At 36.0% G+C, this 15,916-nt stretch overlaps 1 protein-coding gene across 1 annotated transcript in view; it reads right to left on the bottom strand.

Moving 5' to 3' along the window:
• LOC136026522 (annexin A7-like) overlaps nucleotides 1-12,282 on the bottom strand; it is a 216,870-nt gene extending 204,588 nt beyond the window's left edge. Inside the window, exon 1 of the mRNA XM_065703180.1 lies at nucleotides 12,066-12,282. The gene's annotated coding sequence lies outside the window, so the exon portion shown is untranslated. The remainder of the gene's footprint in view (nucleotides 1-12,065) is intronic.
• Between the last annotated feature and the right edge of the window lie 3,634 nt (nucleotides 12,283-15,916).

The following is a 15,916-nucleotide window of genomic DNA, read 5'->3' as shown; positions in this document are numbered from 1 at the left end:
AGCTTGCTCATAATCGATAAAACTGAGGACCAAAGGTGTTTGACAACAAAGGGACTTCTCAATTATTAACCTAAGAGTGAAAACATGGTCGACACATCCTCTACCCTGTCTAAAACCGCATTGTTCTTCTCTTAAAACTTTGTCCACAGCATGTCTCAGTCTAAAAAGTATCATATTACTCAGTAATTTGCTACCTATAGAGACCAGACTAATGCCTCGATAATTACGACACTCACTCTTGTCACCTTTCTTATACAGTGGTTTAATTAAGGTTTTCCTAAAATCATTGGGTACTTCCCCTTTTTCAAAAATCATGTTCATAATCTTCAGTAGCTTATTCCTAACCTCAGAGGCACCATATTTAAGAAACTCATTAATCATACTATCAGCACCTGGGGCCTTATTATTTTTTAATCCTTTTAGTACTGTCGCTAATTCTTCCTCACTAAACAAATCTTCCTTCACATCTAAGGTATCACAAACTTTTTCATTTACATCTATATCTTTTCCTGCAACTGTATCTCGGTTTAGCACATTCTCAAAATGTTCCACCCATCTTTCTTTAACTCTTTCCTTATCACTAATTGTGGCCCCATTTCTATCTTTAACTGGGTCTAGTCCGGATTGGCTACTCCCTTTAAATTTATTAACATGCCAGTATAATATTTTACTATTATGCCGTCTAGCCGCATCTTCCAGATCCTCATCAATTTTATCCATCGCCTCCACTTCACATCTTCTTAGTTCATATTTTAATGCTTTCTCCACTTTCTTTACATTCCTTTTGTTTTCATACGACCTATCACTCAGAAAATTCTTATACAAACCCCTTCTACTCTCTATTAAACCTAAAACTTTTTCACTAATATTCCTAGTTGAAGTCTTAACACTCTTCCCTAGGACACCATCAGCAACTTCACAAATTGTTTTTCTGAAATTATTCCATCCATCTTCCACATTGTCAAATTTTCAATTCTTAAGTTTAGTACTCAACTGTTCCTGGAATTTTTTTCTCAAATTTTCATCCTGAAGTCTACCAACATCATAACTTTCTGGGAGGGAGTTACCCTTCCGAAATTTTAGCTTTAAATTAACCTTAGACACTACTAGATGAATCAATAAGGTTTGCTGTCTTACCATCACGTGAATACCATGTCAACTTATGGGTCATTTTGTGACCAAACACCGTATTGGTTATAACTAGGTTGTTATACCTACAAAATTACAAAAGCCTATAGCCATTACTGTTTTCTTTTCCTACACCAAATTTACCTAGGCTAGGATACCATCTATCCCTATTTCTACCAACCTGGGCATTAAAATCTCCTAGCAAAAACACCATATTTCTACCTGGTACCCTGTCTATTTGCTCCTGTAACTGTAAGTAAAATTCATCTGAGTCACTAGTATATCCATCAGTTGGTCCAATGGGGGCATGTACTACTATAACTGATACCCTAAACTTTTTAGTCATAAAATGAGCAATTAGTATTCTATTATTAATACCTTCCCCGCCTAAACAAGACTTAGCAGCTTCCTTATTCATCATGAGCCCTACTCCCTGTCTATGTACCCCATCCTTCCTGCCTGAGTAAACAAATTTTATGTCACCTAATTTCATGCTTCCTATCCCTGGGATATGAGTTTCTGAAACTCCTAATAAATCCAGTTCAAACCGTCTGAATTCGTCAGTCAAAATGTCGATGCGATATTCATTTTTTAACGTCGTAACATTCCAAGTTCCAATTTGCATGTTCTTTAAATTTTTGAAATTATTTTGGCCTCAAGAAAAGCAGTGATCCCGGATACCAGTGCAGGATGGGGACCAACATATCTTCTCAAGTCTACACCGAAGCGCTTAAGCCGGCTTAGGACCGGACAGCAAGAAGTCCCTGGGACCTCCAGTAAGTTGGAGGCTTTGTGCAATCCTGGGCCCATCTTGGTCACAACATGGTTCTTAGCACTTGGTGATGCTCTTCTATCAACAAGAGTCGAAATCCTGCACAGACAGTCCCAAGCCTATTACCTCCAACTCATTATATATTCATGCCTACAGATATTATGCTACTACGGGGAGGCAGCCCATAGTAGATAAATTAACTAGGAAGAGGTTTTTCAGCCCGAAAACGCCCATCAAAACAAACCAAGCCCAGAAAAATATCCAATAATCAGAATGCCGTACGAGTGCTGTGTTGTTTACTAGGCTATAATTTCCTCGAGGGTCGCCACTCCTCAAGTGGGAAAAATGGACAGCAAGTTTCCCTGTTTTGCAGGTACCCCGAAAGGGTCGATGGAGCCCTTTACAGAGGCCGCTGTCCATAAATCTGGATCTTACGCCCTGCCGCAGTTGTCCTCCTATAGAGGATCCTCCCGCAATGGTGTTCTGCTTCACCATGCAATTTAACCCATTACTGGGAGAAGGTTTGTAACTCATCTGACGTGTGAACACGGCAGTGGGCCATGTTGAGTGTATATTTGAGGGGCCTTCTTCCTCCTCCACCTGTAATTATGACCCCCAGGGGAGGGTTTCCCAGTTTCTATTATGGACCCCACTGGGACAAGGTTCTACTTGGTATAAGCCTCCTATGGAGCTACTCTACCTATCTGTAGGGCATTCCCCTATCTGTTGTCCTCTACCAAAACCTAGCATGATTATCTAATAATTAACTAACTAATGCAACTAATAAATAGTTGCAGTAAATTGCAACTTTACTTTAATTTAGACTATAAAGTAAAGGTCAAAAATAACACATACAAGCTCTGTTGTCCTCTGCTAAAACCTAGCATGCAAACTAATAATTAATTAACTATTGCAGCTAATTAATATTGTAATAAAGTACAACTTTCCTTTTAATATATACCATAAAATAAAGAAAACACAAAATAGCTCTATTGTCCTCTTCCACAACCTAGCATGTTAACTAATAATTAACTAATAAATAACCCATTTGGCCTGATTGCAACACCTCACAAGCCACCCTTATAGAAAACACCTTTAAGAATTTAAATAAGAAGGAAACTTATTAGAAACTCTACTGGTACTGCAAAAGTAGACCTAAGCAGCCAATTTAGCCAGTTTGAAACATCTCACAAGCCAGAACCCTATAGTCAAAACCAAGAATTGATAATGATTTTGATGATAACTTAGCGATGTATTTCCAGAATGCATGGGCAGACTTGTGGCAAAATATTTGTCAATCAAATCTTCCAAAAAAGAGGAAGATTTCAAAGCTGTGGAAATTGTGATGACAATCATTCTCTCCACTTGCACTGATAAATTTGGAAGCTTTTATTTTTCATAATAAATTTCAAATTTTACTAATTAAGTTTTGTTGTTTGTCTGTTTTGCTGAATCTCTGCTTGGCAATACAGGGCCCAGGGTTCAATCCCTGCAGCAGCAAGGTCGGGCAACAAGCTAGCTACTTGTCTATGTAAAAACACATAGTAACAGAAATGTCAATTTGACACCCTATGCACCAGCAATGGCTCTGGAGGATCTTTATATTTAAATTATTTATTTTCTTTTTAAATTTTGTTTTCTTTTCGAGGGTATCCAAGACAAGCTATATAGTCAAAACCAAAAAGCGCCAGTGTTTTGGAAAACTTAATTAGTGATGCATTTCAAGAATGCCTGCAGAGACTTGTTGCAAAATATTTGTCTGCAAGATCTTCAAAAAAGAGGCAGATTTCAAAGCTGTGGATTTTGTACTTACTTAGATAGAAGATGAGTATACCAATAGATGTGCTGAAACTTTTACAAATAGTCTGCAGTAATTGCCTAGTTTGCAAATCTTACCTTGAGCCCTTAAAGTGATTCTCAAATTGACACTATGTTTCTTATTAAAAAATACTACTACTACTAATAACTCACTGCAGCACCAAGCCGCCTGAGGCCAACACAGCTACGCACGCTCCTCCTCCAACCTAATCTATTTAAAGCCTCCCTCTTTACACCCTCCCAGGAAGTTCAGATTTCCTTTAAATCTTTATTTATGACATCCTCCCAACCCAGACAAGGGCGACCTGCTTTCCGTGTAGCCCCAGACGGTTGGCCAAAAAGGACAAACTTCGGTAATCTGTCATCCTTCATCCGTAGAACGTGGCCTAGCCATCTCAACCTTTCTTTCATTATAACCCCAGAAAGCGGGATTGAACCACACTTTTCGTACAACCTACTGTTTGAAATACGGTCAGTCAGCCGGGTACCCAGAACAATCCGTAGGCAATTTCTCTAGAAAACATCTAGTAAATTTTCATCTACTTTTCGGAGTGCCCATGCTTCAGAGCCATATTTGACCACTGTCATCACTGTAGCTTCCAATATTCTAATCTTGGTTTGTAGACTTCTCTTTCTAATCTTCCAAACTTTTTTTAACTGTGAAAAAAAACCCTGGGCCTTAGCTATTCTACTTTAAACATCTTCACTGCTCCCACCTTCTTTACTAATAATACTACCAAGGTAACTGAAGCTCCCAACCTGATCAATCTTTTCGTTACCTAATGTCACCTGTTAATCTTCACTTATTCCTAGCCTTAGTGATTTAGTCTTCTTAACATTAATTTTCAAGCCTATTTTAGCACCCTGAACTCGTCAAACCTCAAAAAATTCATTCATTTTGCTCACACTTTCATCTAATATGCTTAAATCATCAGCATAATCTAAGTCCAGGAGCGTTGTTTCTCCCCATTTGATTCCATGGTCTCCAATTGCCTTTCCTGTGCTCCTTAAGACGAAGTCCATCAAAATGATCCATATAAAGGGGGATAGAACACAACCCTGCTTAACTCCTGATTTAATACAAAACCAATTGCTAACCTCATTTCCTACCTTAACGGCAGCAGTATTATTCTCGTACATATCGCAAATCACTTTAATGTATTTTTCAGGTATACTATATAACGACAAGACCTTTGTTAACGCTGTTCTATCAACAGAATCGAAAGCTTGCTCATAATCGATAAAACTGAGGACCAAAGGTGTTTGACAACAAAGGGACTTCTCAATTATTAACCTAAGAGTGAAAACATGGTCGACACATCCTCTACCCTTTCTAAAACCGCATTGTTCTTCCCTTAAAACTTTGTCCACAGCATGTCTCAGTCTAAAAAGTATCATATTACTCAGTAATTTGCTACCTATAGAGACCAGACTAATGCCTCGATAATTACGACACTCACTCTTGTCACCTTTCTTATACAGTGGTTTAATTAAGGTTTTCCTAAAATCATTGGGTACTTCCCCTTTTTCAAAAATCATGTTCATAATCTTCAGTAGCTTATTCCTAACCTCAGAGGCACCATATTTAAGAAACTCATTAATCATACTATCAGCACCTGGGGCCTTATTATTTTTTAATCCTTTTAGTACTGTCGCTAATTCTTCCTCACTAAACAAATCTTCCTTCACATCTAAGGTATCACAAACTTTTTCATTTTCATCTATATCTTTTCCTGCAACTGTATCTCGGTTTAGCACATTCTCAAAATGTTCCACCCATCTTTCTTTAACTCTTTCCTTATCACTAATTGTGGCCCCATTTCTATCTTTAACTGGGACTAGTCCGGATTGGCTACTCCCTTTAAATTTATTAACATGCCAGTATAATATTTTACTATTATGCCGTCTAGCCGCATCTTCCAGATCCTCATCAATTTTATCCATCGCATCCACTTCACATCTTCTTAGTTCATATTTTAATACTTTCTCCACTTTCTTTACATTCCTTTTGTTTTCATACGACCTATCACTCAGAAAATTCTTATACAAACCCCTTCTACTCTCTATTAAACCTAAAACTTTTTCACTAATATTCCTAGTTGCAGTCTTAGCACTCTTCCCTAGGACACCATCAGCAACTTCACAAATTGTTTTTCTGAAATTATTCCATCCATCTTCCACATTGTCAAATTTTCAATTCTTAAGTTTAGTACTCAACTGTTCCTGGAATTTTTTTCTCAAATTTTCATCCTGAAGTCTACCAACATCATAACTTTCCGGGAGGGAGTTACCCTTCCGAAATTTTAGCTTTAAATTAACCTTAGACACTACTAGATGAATCAATAAGGTTTGCTGTCTTACCATCACGTGAATACCATGTCAACTTATGGGTCATTTTGTGACCAAACACCGTATTGGTTATAACTAGGTTGTTATACCTACAAAATTACAAAAGCCTATAGCCATTACTGTTTTCTTTTCCTACACCAAATTTACCTAGGCTAGGATACCATCTATCCCTATTTCTACCAAGCTGGGCATTAAAATCTCCTAGCAAAAACACCATATTTCTACCTGGTACCCTGTCTATTTGCTCCTGTAACTGTAAGTAAAATTCATCTGAGTCACTAGTATATCCATCAGTTGGTCCAATGGGGGCATGTACTACTATAACTGATACCCTAAACTTTTTAGTCATAAAATGAGCAATTAGTATTCTATTATTAATACCTTCCCCGCCTAAACAAGACTTAGCAGCTTCCTTAATCATCATGAGCCCTACTCCCTGTCTATGTACCCCATCCTTCCTGCCTGAGTAAACAAATTTTATGTCACCTAATTTCATGCTTCCTACCCCTGGGATATGAGTTTCTGAAACTCCTAATCAATCCAGTTCAAACCGTCTGAATTCGTCAGTCAAAATGTCGATGCGATATTCATTTTTTAACGTTGTAACATTCCAAGTTCCAATTTGCATGTTCTTTAAATTTTTGAAATTATTTTGGCCTCAAGAAAAGCAGTGATCCCTGATACCTGTGCAGGATGGGGACCAACATATCTTCTCAAGTCTACACCGGAGCGCTTAAGCCGGCTTAGAACCGGACAGCAAGAAGTCCCTGGGACCTCCAGTAAGTTGGAGGCTTTGTGCAATCCTGGGCCCATCTTGGTCACAACATGGTTCTTAGCACTTGGTGATGCTCTTCTATCAACAAGAGTCGAAATCCTGCACAGACAGTCCCAAGCCTATTACCTCCAACTCATTATATATTCATGCCTACAGATATTATGCTACTACGGGGAGGCAGCCCATAGTAGATAAATTAACTAGGAAGAGGTTTTTCAGCCCGAAAACGCCCATCAAAACAAACCAAGCCCAGAAAAATATCCAATAATCAGAATCCCGTACGAGTGCTGTGTTGTTTACTAGGCTGTAACTTCCTCAAGGGGCACCACTCCTCAAGTGGGAAAAATGGACAGCAGGTTTCCCTGTTTTGCAGGTACCCCAAAAGGGTCGATGGAGCCCTTTACAGAGGCCGCTGTCCATAAATCTGGATCTTACGCCCTGCTGCAGTTGTCCTCCTATAGAGGATCCTCCCGCAATGGTGTTCTGCTTCACCATGCAATTTAACCCATTACTGGGAGAAGGTTTGTAACTCATCTGACGTGTGAACACGGCAGTGGGCCATGTTGAGTGCATATTTGAGGGGCCTTCTTCCTCCTCCACCTGTAATTATGACCCCCGGGGGAGGGTTTCCCAGTTTCTATTATGGACCCCACTGGGACAAGGTTCTACTTGGTATAAGCCTCCTATGGAGCTACTCTACCTATCTGTAGGGCATTCCCCTATCTGTTGTCCTCTACCAAAACCTAGCATGATTATCTAATAATTAACTAACTAATGCAACTAATAAATAGTTGCAGTAAATTGCAACTTTACTTTCTATGGCTCAAGGTCTTCTTGATAAAGTAAAGGATTGGTGCTGGTCAAATGGTATGGCTCTTAACAGCCGAAAGAGTGCCATTGTCAACTTCAGGACCCCTTACCGTATGCGAGACGTACAGGAGCCAATCACCCTGACTTTTGGGAATGATATTATACCACAAGCTACTGTGGTGAAATTTCTTGGTGTGTATCTTGACTGTTTTCTTTCTTTCAAACCGCATATAACTCACACCCGTTCCTTAATCCTCCGCCAGTCTTCAATGTTGCACCGGATTAACTCATTTCTTCCTCCTGATATTATGGTTTCTCTTTATTATGCTTTTATTTATCCTTACCTTTCTTATTGCTGCTCTGTCTGGGGTAATACTAATAAATCTCTTCTCTGCTCACTTCAAAGAGCCCAAAATAGGGCAGTGAAGGCTACTTTTCTTCTCCCTCGGCTTTACCCTTCCTCTGATCTTTATAATGATACTGGAATAGCTCCGCTGGATCATATTATAGGTAAAAGTACCCTTTATTTTGCGCATTCTGCTTTTCTAGGTACTCTCCCACCGCCCCTACAGCAGTTTTTCTCACGGACAGGCTCAGGTAGGTACTTTTCTTCTTTACGTAATTCTTCTCGACGATTTATTTTACCAAAACGATCTTCTACAGCAAGCCAGAGGTCTCCAGTATATCAATCAATTCTATTATGGAACTCCATCCCTTCGGATGTCCCTCTTTTTCTTTCTGCAAAGGCATTATTTCGTCGGGTATTTCCAATTCAATAATTTTTCTCTCTTTATTAATCCTTTCCTAATTTGTATGTCTCTTCTCTTCTTTTAAAATCATTTTCAGCTATATGTTAATCTCCTTCTAAATCTTCTATCTGTTAAATATCCTATCTATTCAATGTCCTTGTCTTGTTCCAGTGTTTTTTTTTGTTTTTTTTTTTTTTTTGTATATATTTTATAATAGTGTTTTATTCTTGTTCTCTGTGGTCCATTACAAGCAAAGCTTCTTGGGCCTAGTAACCACTTTACTTTTGTATTAGTTTTTTCTTTTAGTATCAATAAATTGATTGATTGATTGATTGATTAACTTTAATTTAGACTATAAAGTAAAGGTCAAAAATAACACATACAAGCTCTGTTGTCCTCTGCTAAAACCTAGCATGCAAACTAATAATTAATTAACTATTGCAGCTAATTAATATTGTAATAAAGTACAACTTTCCTTTTAATATATACCAAAAAATAAAGAAAACACAAAATAGCTCTATTGTCCTCTTCCACAACCTAGCATGTTAACTAATAATTAACTAATAAATAACCCATTTGGCCTGATTGCAACACCTCACAAGCCACACCTTATAGAAAACACCTTTAAGAATTTAAATAAGAAGGAAACTTATTAGAAACCCTGCTAGTACTGCAAAAGTAGACCTAAGTAGCCAATTTAGCCTGTTTGAAACATCTCACAAGCCAACACCCTATAGAAAACGCCTTTGAGAATTTAAATGAATAAGAAAACTTATTAGAAACTCTGCTGGTACTGCAAAAGTAGACCTAAGCAGCCAATTTAGCCAGTTTGAAACATCTCACAAGCCAGAACCCTATAGAAAACACCTTTGAGAATTTAAATGAATAAGAAGACTTATTAGAAACTCTGCTAATACTGCAAAAGTAGACCTAAGTAGCCAATTTAGCCTGTTTGAAACATCTCACAAGCCAACACCCTATAGAGAACACCTTTGAGAATTTAAATGAAGAAGAAAACTTATTAGAAACTGCTAATACTGCAAAAGTAGACCTAAGTAGCCAATTTAGCCTGTTTGAAACATCTCACAAGCCAAAACCCTATAGAAAACACCTTTGAGAATTCAAATGCAGAAGAAAACTTATTAAAAACTCTGCTAATACTGCAGAAGTAGACCTAAGTAGCCAATTTAGCCTGTTTGAAACATCTCACAAGCCAAAACCCTTTACAGAACACCTTTGAGAATTTAAATGAATAAGAAAACTTATTAGAGACTGCTAATACTGCAAAAGTAGACCTAAGTAGCCAATTTAGCCTGTTTGAAACATCTACCAGTAGACCTAAGTAGCCAATTTAGCCTGTTTGAAACATCTCACAAGCCAACACCCTATAGAGAACACCTTTAAGAATTTAAATGAAGAAGAAAACTTATTAGAAACTACTAATACTGCAAAAGTAGACCAAAGTAGCCTAAAACAGCCTAAACAGCCGAAAAAAAAAAAAAATCAAAACAAAAATTTTCAAAACAACCATAAATACTTTTTTATCTCATTTCTAAAGAATTTTGCTTCATTTTACCCCCTCTTGCCTCTGATGGATGATTTCAAAATTTCTCAAACTATATAAGCTTATTCAAACAGTGTGACATTTTTCTTCTTTATTATTTTGCAGCAAATGCAATAATCAGTCATCAGGAAGAAAAGAGAGGTGCTATCTAAAAATAAAAGAAGGTAAATATCTATAGTGAGCTCTATGTTACTATCACTTATAGGGGAAAGAGGTGAAACAATGACACATGACAAAACTATGCAAGGATTGATGACAGACAGACTTATATATCAACAAATTAACTGACATCATTTTTTTAGAATCCTAATAAGTGCTTATGCCAGATTTGCCTCTCACTTACTCATACTACCTTTCTTTGCTTTTTCTACAACTAGTCATGGCTTGATGCCCACAATTACTCAGTTTTAATTCAAATTATTTGAATTAAAGCCAATTAGTTGTGGGCATCAACCCATGGTTAATTGTCAAAAAAGCACAGACAGATAGCCTGATTGATTCAGAGACAAATTTGAATTTACTTTTTTGTAAAGAGGTCTGGTTTTTACGACATTGTTTTTTAGGGGATTTGCATAAAAGAAAGTAAATGTATGAGAAGTGCAAAAATTATTAATTTAAGTTTTGGATTTTGGTGAGCAAATAGTGGCTACTTTATTGCCTATTTTAATCAGATTAAAGCTCTGCATTACATGACATATTACCTCCTCTGTTCATCCTAAAACCTTAAAATACAGGCCAAACTCTTTAGGAGTTTAATAAACGTTTGTATAAGTTTATACATAAAACTAAGCATATAAGTCAAAATACTTCTTTAGATGTTGGAGTATTCATTTTAGAAGAATAGATTTTTGAAAAATTGTTTATAAAGAAAGGCAAATAATTATGCTTTTTTTAGCTGGTATAGATGAGTTTTGAAATTCTTGTTTTGAATCAGTAGAATGGCATTGATTTTTTTTTCAAAGTTTTAATAATAAAATGTTGATAAAAATTGGAAATTCACCCAACTTCAGTTAACCACAGAAAGAGAATACAACTGCAATATTACTTCAGAATTTATAACCTTCTCAATACCAACCAGTCACAAAATAAGTTATGTTTTTGTATAGGGGTTGCACATATTTGTCCATAAAATGGTCCAAAATTGTCAATGAAGATTTTTATGCTTATTTTGATACATGCCATTTAGTTATATATCCACAATTAGTTGTTTATAAATTAAAAATTTTACATGACAATCCTCTTACTTAATGCTAAATCTGAGTCAAATTTATAATTTTGATATTGTTGCCCAACAAAAATATCAAGACTTAATATTTCAATTGAATAATTAGAAACCTCTACAGATTGAAACCCTCTAAATTTCTAACAAAATAATACTATGTTTTCTCTACACTGTTTTCAACAAAATAATACTACATCTTTTCAGGGCTAAAATTATTCATAATAAGGTTAGTTTAGGTTAGGTTAAAAAGTTCTTAAATTTGAATTTAAGGTAGAAGCAATTATTATATTTGTAAGGACCATAAAAAAAGGCATCAAATGATATGTTCATTTTATTAGTAGGCCAGTGATGTGAACTGCTATAATTTTATCCTCATTTACATTAGGGGTATTTCTCTGTTTGCAAGTTAATCAAAGTAACCTATTATGCCCCCCCCCTAGAGAAAATCCTGGATCTGCCCCTGGGTCTATTGCTGGAAGTTAAGGCCTACTTTTACAGGATAGGTTATCTAAGTTTGTTCTAAGTTCATTGCCAAATTGATAGGGAAGTGAAGAAGGTGGATACTTAAAAACCTTCCCATGCCATAAATCTAGCCTATATTATCCAAATTGAGTCTAAATGCAATCCTGAGAGCTTTAATCATAAAGATTAATTACTTTTTAAGATACCATAAATTCTAGTTAATTGACTTCCTGCTATCTCAGAAAGGGCTTAGGTTAGGAAAATGAAATATTCAGGGATGGGTCTACAGGCCAAAGCATGTCCTGGGAAGGTTTTCTAAAGTACCCACCTCCACTCCTTCTCCCTCTAGAGGGCCCTGAAATTTGCCTACATGACAGGTCTATACCTATTGAAATTTTGACAAAACAATATTTTACCTTAATTTCCAGTTACTAGTTGCTTTTTCTCTGCCTTTAGTTTTGAAAATACAATTCCTGTGAAATATTGGGATGATCTTTGGAAATATTTGGATGATCCTTATCAGGATGATGACGAATTTAATCCTCCTTCTCATTGCTTATCAGTGAGTCATCTGAACACAGTTGCTCATTTTAAATTTTTCATGAAAACTGTCATCTATTAAAACAATCCCGTGTTCGTTTACTTGTCTGATGACTAATCTGACTAATCCAAGCGTTTTATGAGACGCACATGACGTCCGAGGCTAGTCGGATTACCCCCTCGAACGCTCAGGATTACTTGTCCGTGGGACTTTCTAACCCCCAAATAAAAGATTATTGAGGACAAGTGACATCAATGCTACATGTTTTTTAAATGGATAAACCGGTTTAGCTTTTCAGTGACCTGTAAGTAATCTTATGCATATTCCTTAGTATCTAAAGGGTTTCTAGTGTTCTAGGCCTGTCTTGCCTAGGCTAAGCTTCGTAAGGAGTCAGAAGAAATTTTTTTTTGTTATTAAAAAGGCTGGTTCTTAGGGAGGCAGCTATCACATTGGTGAGTTAGTCAAGTGTTAGGCTACTATATAAAAAACTGGCCTAGTTTCCAAACATCCTATAATTTTTAGTGAAAAAAAAATTATAATGACTAGGCCAATACCTATAGCCTTTTATATAGTCTATATTTGTTGAGATTGCTATTTAATCATAGGAGTAAAATTTTATTTTAGCTACTTTCGGCTATCTTTTAAAGAGGTTAGGCTAGGAAAATGAAACTCAGGTATGTTTCTACAGGCTAAAGTATGTCCCAGGAAGGTATTTTGAAGTACCTACTTTGGTAAAATTCTAGTTAATTGACTTCTTGCTATCTCAGAAAGGGTTTAGGTTAGGAAAATGAAACTTTCAGGGATGAATCTATAAACTTCACATAGCATTCTGCTTCATATGTGAAGCAGAACTTTACATAGCATTAAGGCCTTGTGAACAAATTGTGGTTGTCTTTTGCCTTTTAAGTCATTCCATTCAAGATGCTTTGGATATTTCTTGTTGTGATAAATTGTCTTAATGCTCTGAAAAGGGAGCACGCTCTGAAAAGGGGAGTAAAGTGTAGCATATATTAAATATGTAAAGTAACCATGACTGGAGTTTTTTTTTATGTGTGTGCTGTTGCACTGATTGATTTCTCTTTTAATCAAAATTTGATGTGAACAAACGCATTAAAAAAAACAGCAATGGTTAGTTTACATATATAATATATGCTATGCTTTACCCCCACCCCCTGATGTGCAAATATATAGCCCAAATTTGTTTCTAAACTATTACAGATTTGTAATTACCCCATTTATAGGTCATTCTTAAGAGGTCAAGAGGTGAAAAAGTGCATAAATCTGAATTTGCAGTAGAAGCACTTATTATATTTGTAAAGAGCATAAAAAAAGGCATCAAGTGGTATAAAAAGGAAGGACTAGCTTACTGGCATTTCTTCCTTTGTACTTATGTTTAATTGGTTTAAAAGAAAGCTTCTTTGGCTAAGTCAGAAGCCCAGTAAAAGACCAGGTGATCCTTTAGTCATGAAGTGCAATAGGAAGCTAGAGGCCAGTCATCCTATGCTTGTGCATGCCCTTCCTGCTTACTGGCCCCAGATTTCTCTAGGTAACCTCTTAAGTTTGGGCCAATTCTGGCTGAACTTACAGAGTTACATCACTGACCTTTGTCACAAACCAATAAACTGCTAATGCCAGGAATTAAACCTGTGCCCTTTGGATAAAGGATTCTCAACCTAGAGTGCCAGCCACTTAGAAAGGAACACAAATGTCACTAGAGAACAAAAATTATTTGGAAAAAGAAAATATTGAAAAAAAACAACTCATGTCATAGTTGCTACTTGCTGTCCCACAAACAATATGTATTTTATTAAGACAAATAAATCTTTAAACAGGTATCAACAAAACTCCATCAGAGATTGTATTTACTTAAGGTACAATCAGCAATATGAATGCTTAGTTTTGTGATATTCTAGTCTTGAAATAATGAAAAAAAGAGAAATTATATGTTATATTTGTTTTCCACAAGCCCATTTGAGAAAAATCATTTGTGACAACAATATACCCATGGTTGGCTCAGAATCTCTCTAAGAGGATTTAAACAGAAGGAATTTTAAAAACAATTATACTCATCAGCAAGAAAAATATCCACATAACTCTCTAAACTTGGCATTTTTTAAGACAATTTTTAGCAAAGCAAATGCAAAACTTTAATGGTGTCCCATGTCATCTAAAGAAAAAAAACATTAAAATTTGTCAAATGAATTTTGATGTAAGATGCCTCAAATACTTTTAGTTGAATCTGTGAAATGAAGGGCCAGGTATTCCTTTACATTTTATACAACATGTAAAAAGAAAAACAGTTCAAATTTTTTCACAAAAGAAGAAGCTTGATGTAAAAAAAATAAATGTATTTTTAACAGAAAGCAACTGACATCAATGAAATCAAATAAAACAAAAAATCATGGAGAATAAATAATATAAGCCATATATTTAACCTATAATGTGGTGGCATAAAATATTATTTATAGAATTAGAAAAAAACAGTATTATGGCTTAAAGTTTGCTCAATCAACAGGAGTTGTCTAAGGCCAGAATAATTAAGAACTAAGGGCCCTCTAAAGGGAGAAGTAGTGGAAGTGGGTACTTTAAAATATCTTCCTGGGATATGCTTTAGCCTGTAGACCCATCCCAGAATGTTTCATTTTCCCCTTTTCAAGATAGCAAAAAGTCATCACACAACTAGAATTTTAGGATTCAGGATGAAATTAATTCTAAATGTAGGTCTATGTCTAGGCTATTTCTTAGCTGTCCCATTAGTGATTTAATCATAAAATTTTAAATAGCGTAAACTCTTAGAAAAGCTACTTTTTGTTATCTTAGAGAGTGATTAGGAAAAGTAATGAGTAGAGGGAAAAAATAAATCTGAAATTAAGATTGTTTAAATTGAATATTTAGGGTAAAATAAGAAACGATGGTAATAGGAAATGTGCATTCCCGAGCTCTATTCCTAATAACACACCTTTCTAACTGATAAAAAAAACTTTGTTCTGTGCAGCTCTCTAGAAAATCTTAATATTTTATAACCACAGACAAGATTATGCTACTTACAAACTCCTAAATCTGAAGTAATCTCCAATATGACTGTATTAGTATGCTCTCTGCATATAATCAGTCTTGTCAGTATATTCCATCTGAAATTTCTGAACTGAACTTTCAAACTCATTAGACAGTTCAATTGCAAATAGAACTTGAATCCCACCCTCTTCCCAAGGGACTTGATAGGCTTCCTTAGAAATATTAATCATATTTACTCCACTATAAATATAGCTTCTCTACAAAACCCATCTCAGGGGAGTCATCAGTTCCAGTTCCAAAAATGGTAGGGAGGTATATGGACTAACGACAAGTCCTTTCACCTCTTTGACTTCTTCAGAAAAACTGGCCACTGGAAGCACTATTCTCCTCCAGTCTGCAAACAATGGATATATACGATTATGAACAATAATACACTGTTATTGATTGTGGGAAGTGCGAGTACCTGAGCTACCTGTCCCCAGCAGTTTAAGGCACTAGGTCGGTCGGTACCAATACGGCTCTTCCTATTCATTCCCGCTCTCTTCTGCACAATCAAAAACTGTGGATAAATCGCGTCCCTTTATAAATTGACTTCTTCAAGCTTTAATCTTTAGACAGTTCAATTCGAACTCATTAGACAGTTCAATTGCAAATAGAACCTTAATCCCACCCTCTTCCCAAGGGACTTGATAGGCTTCCTTAGAAATATTA

This window comes from Artemia franciscana, chromosome 4 (genome assembly GCF_032884065.1).
Source record: "Artemia franciscana chromosome 4, ASM3288406v1, whole genome shotgun sequence".
Classification (NCBI taxonomy): domain Eukaryota; kingdom Metazoa; phylum Arthropoda; class Branchiopoda; order Anostraca; family Artemiidae; genus Artemia; species Artemia franciscana.
The sequence above is the reverse complement of the archived record's forward strand: the minus strand, read 5'-3'. Positions and strand labels throughout refer to the sequence as shown.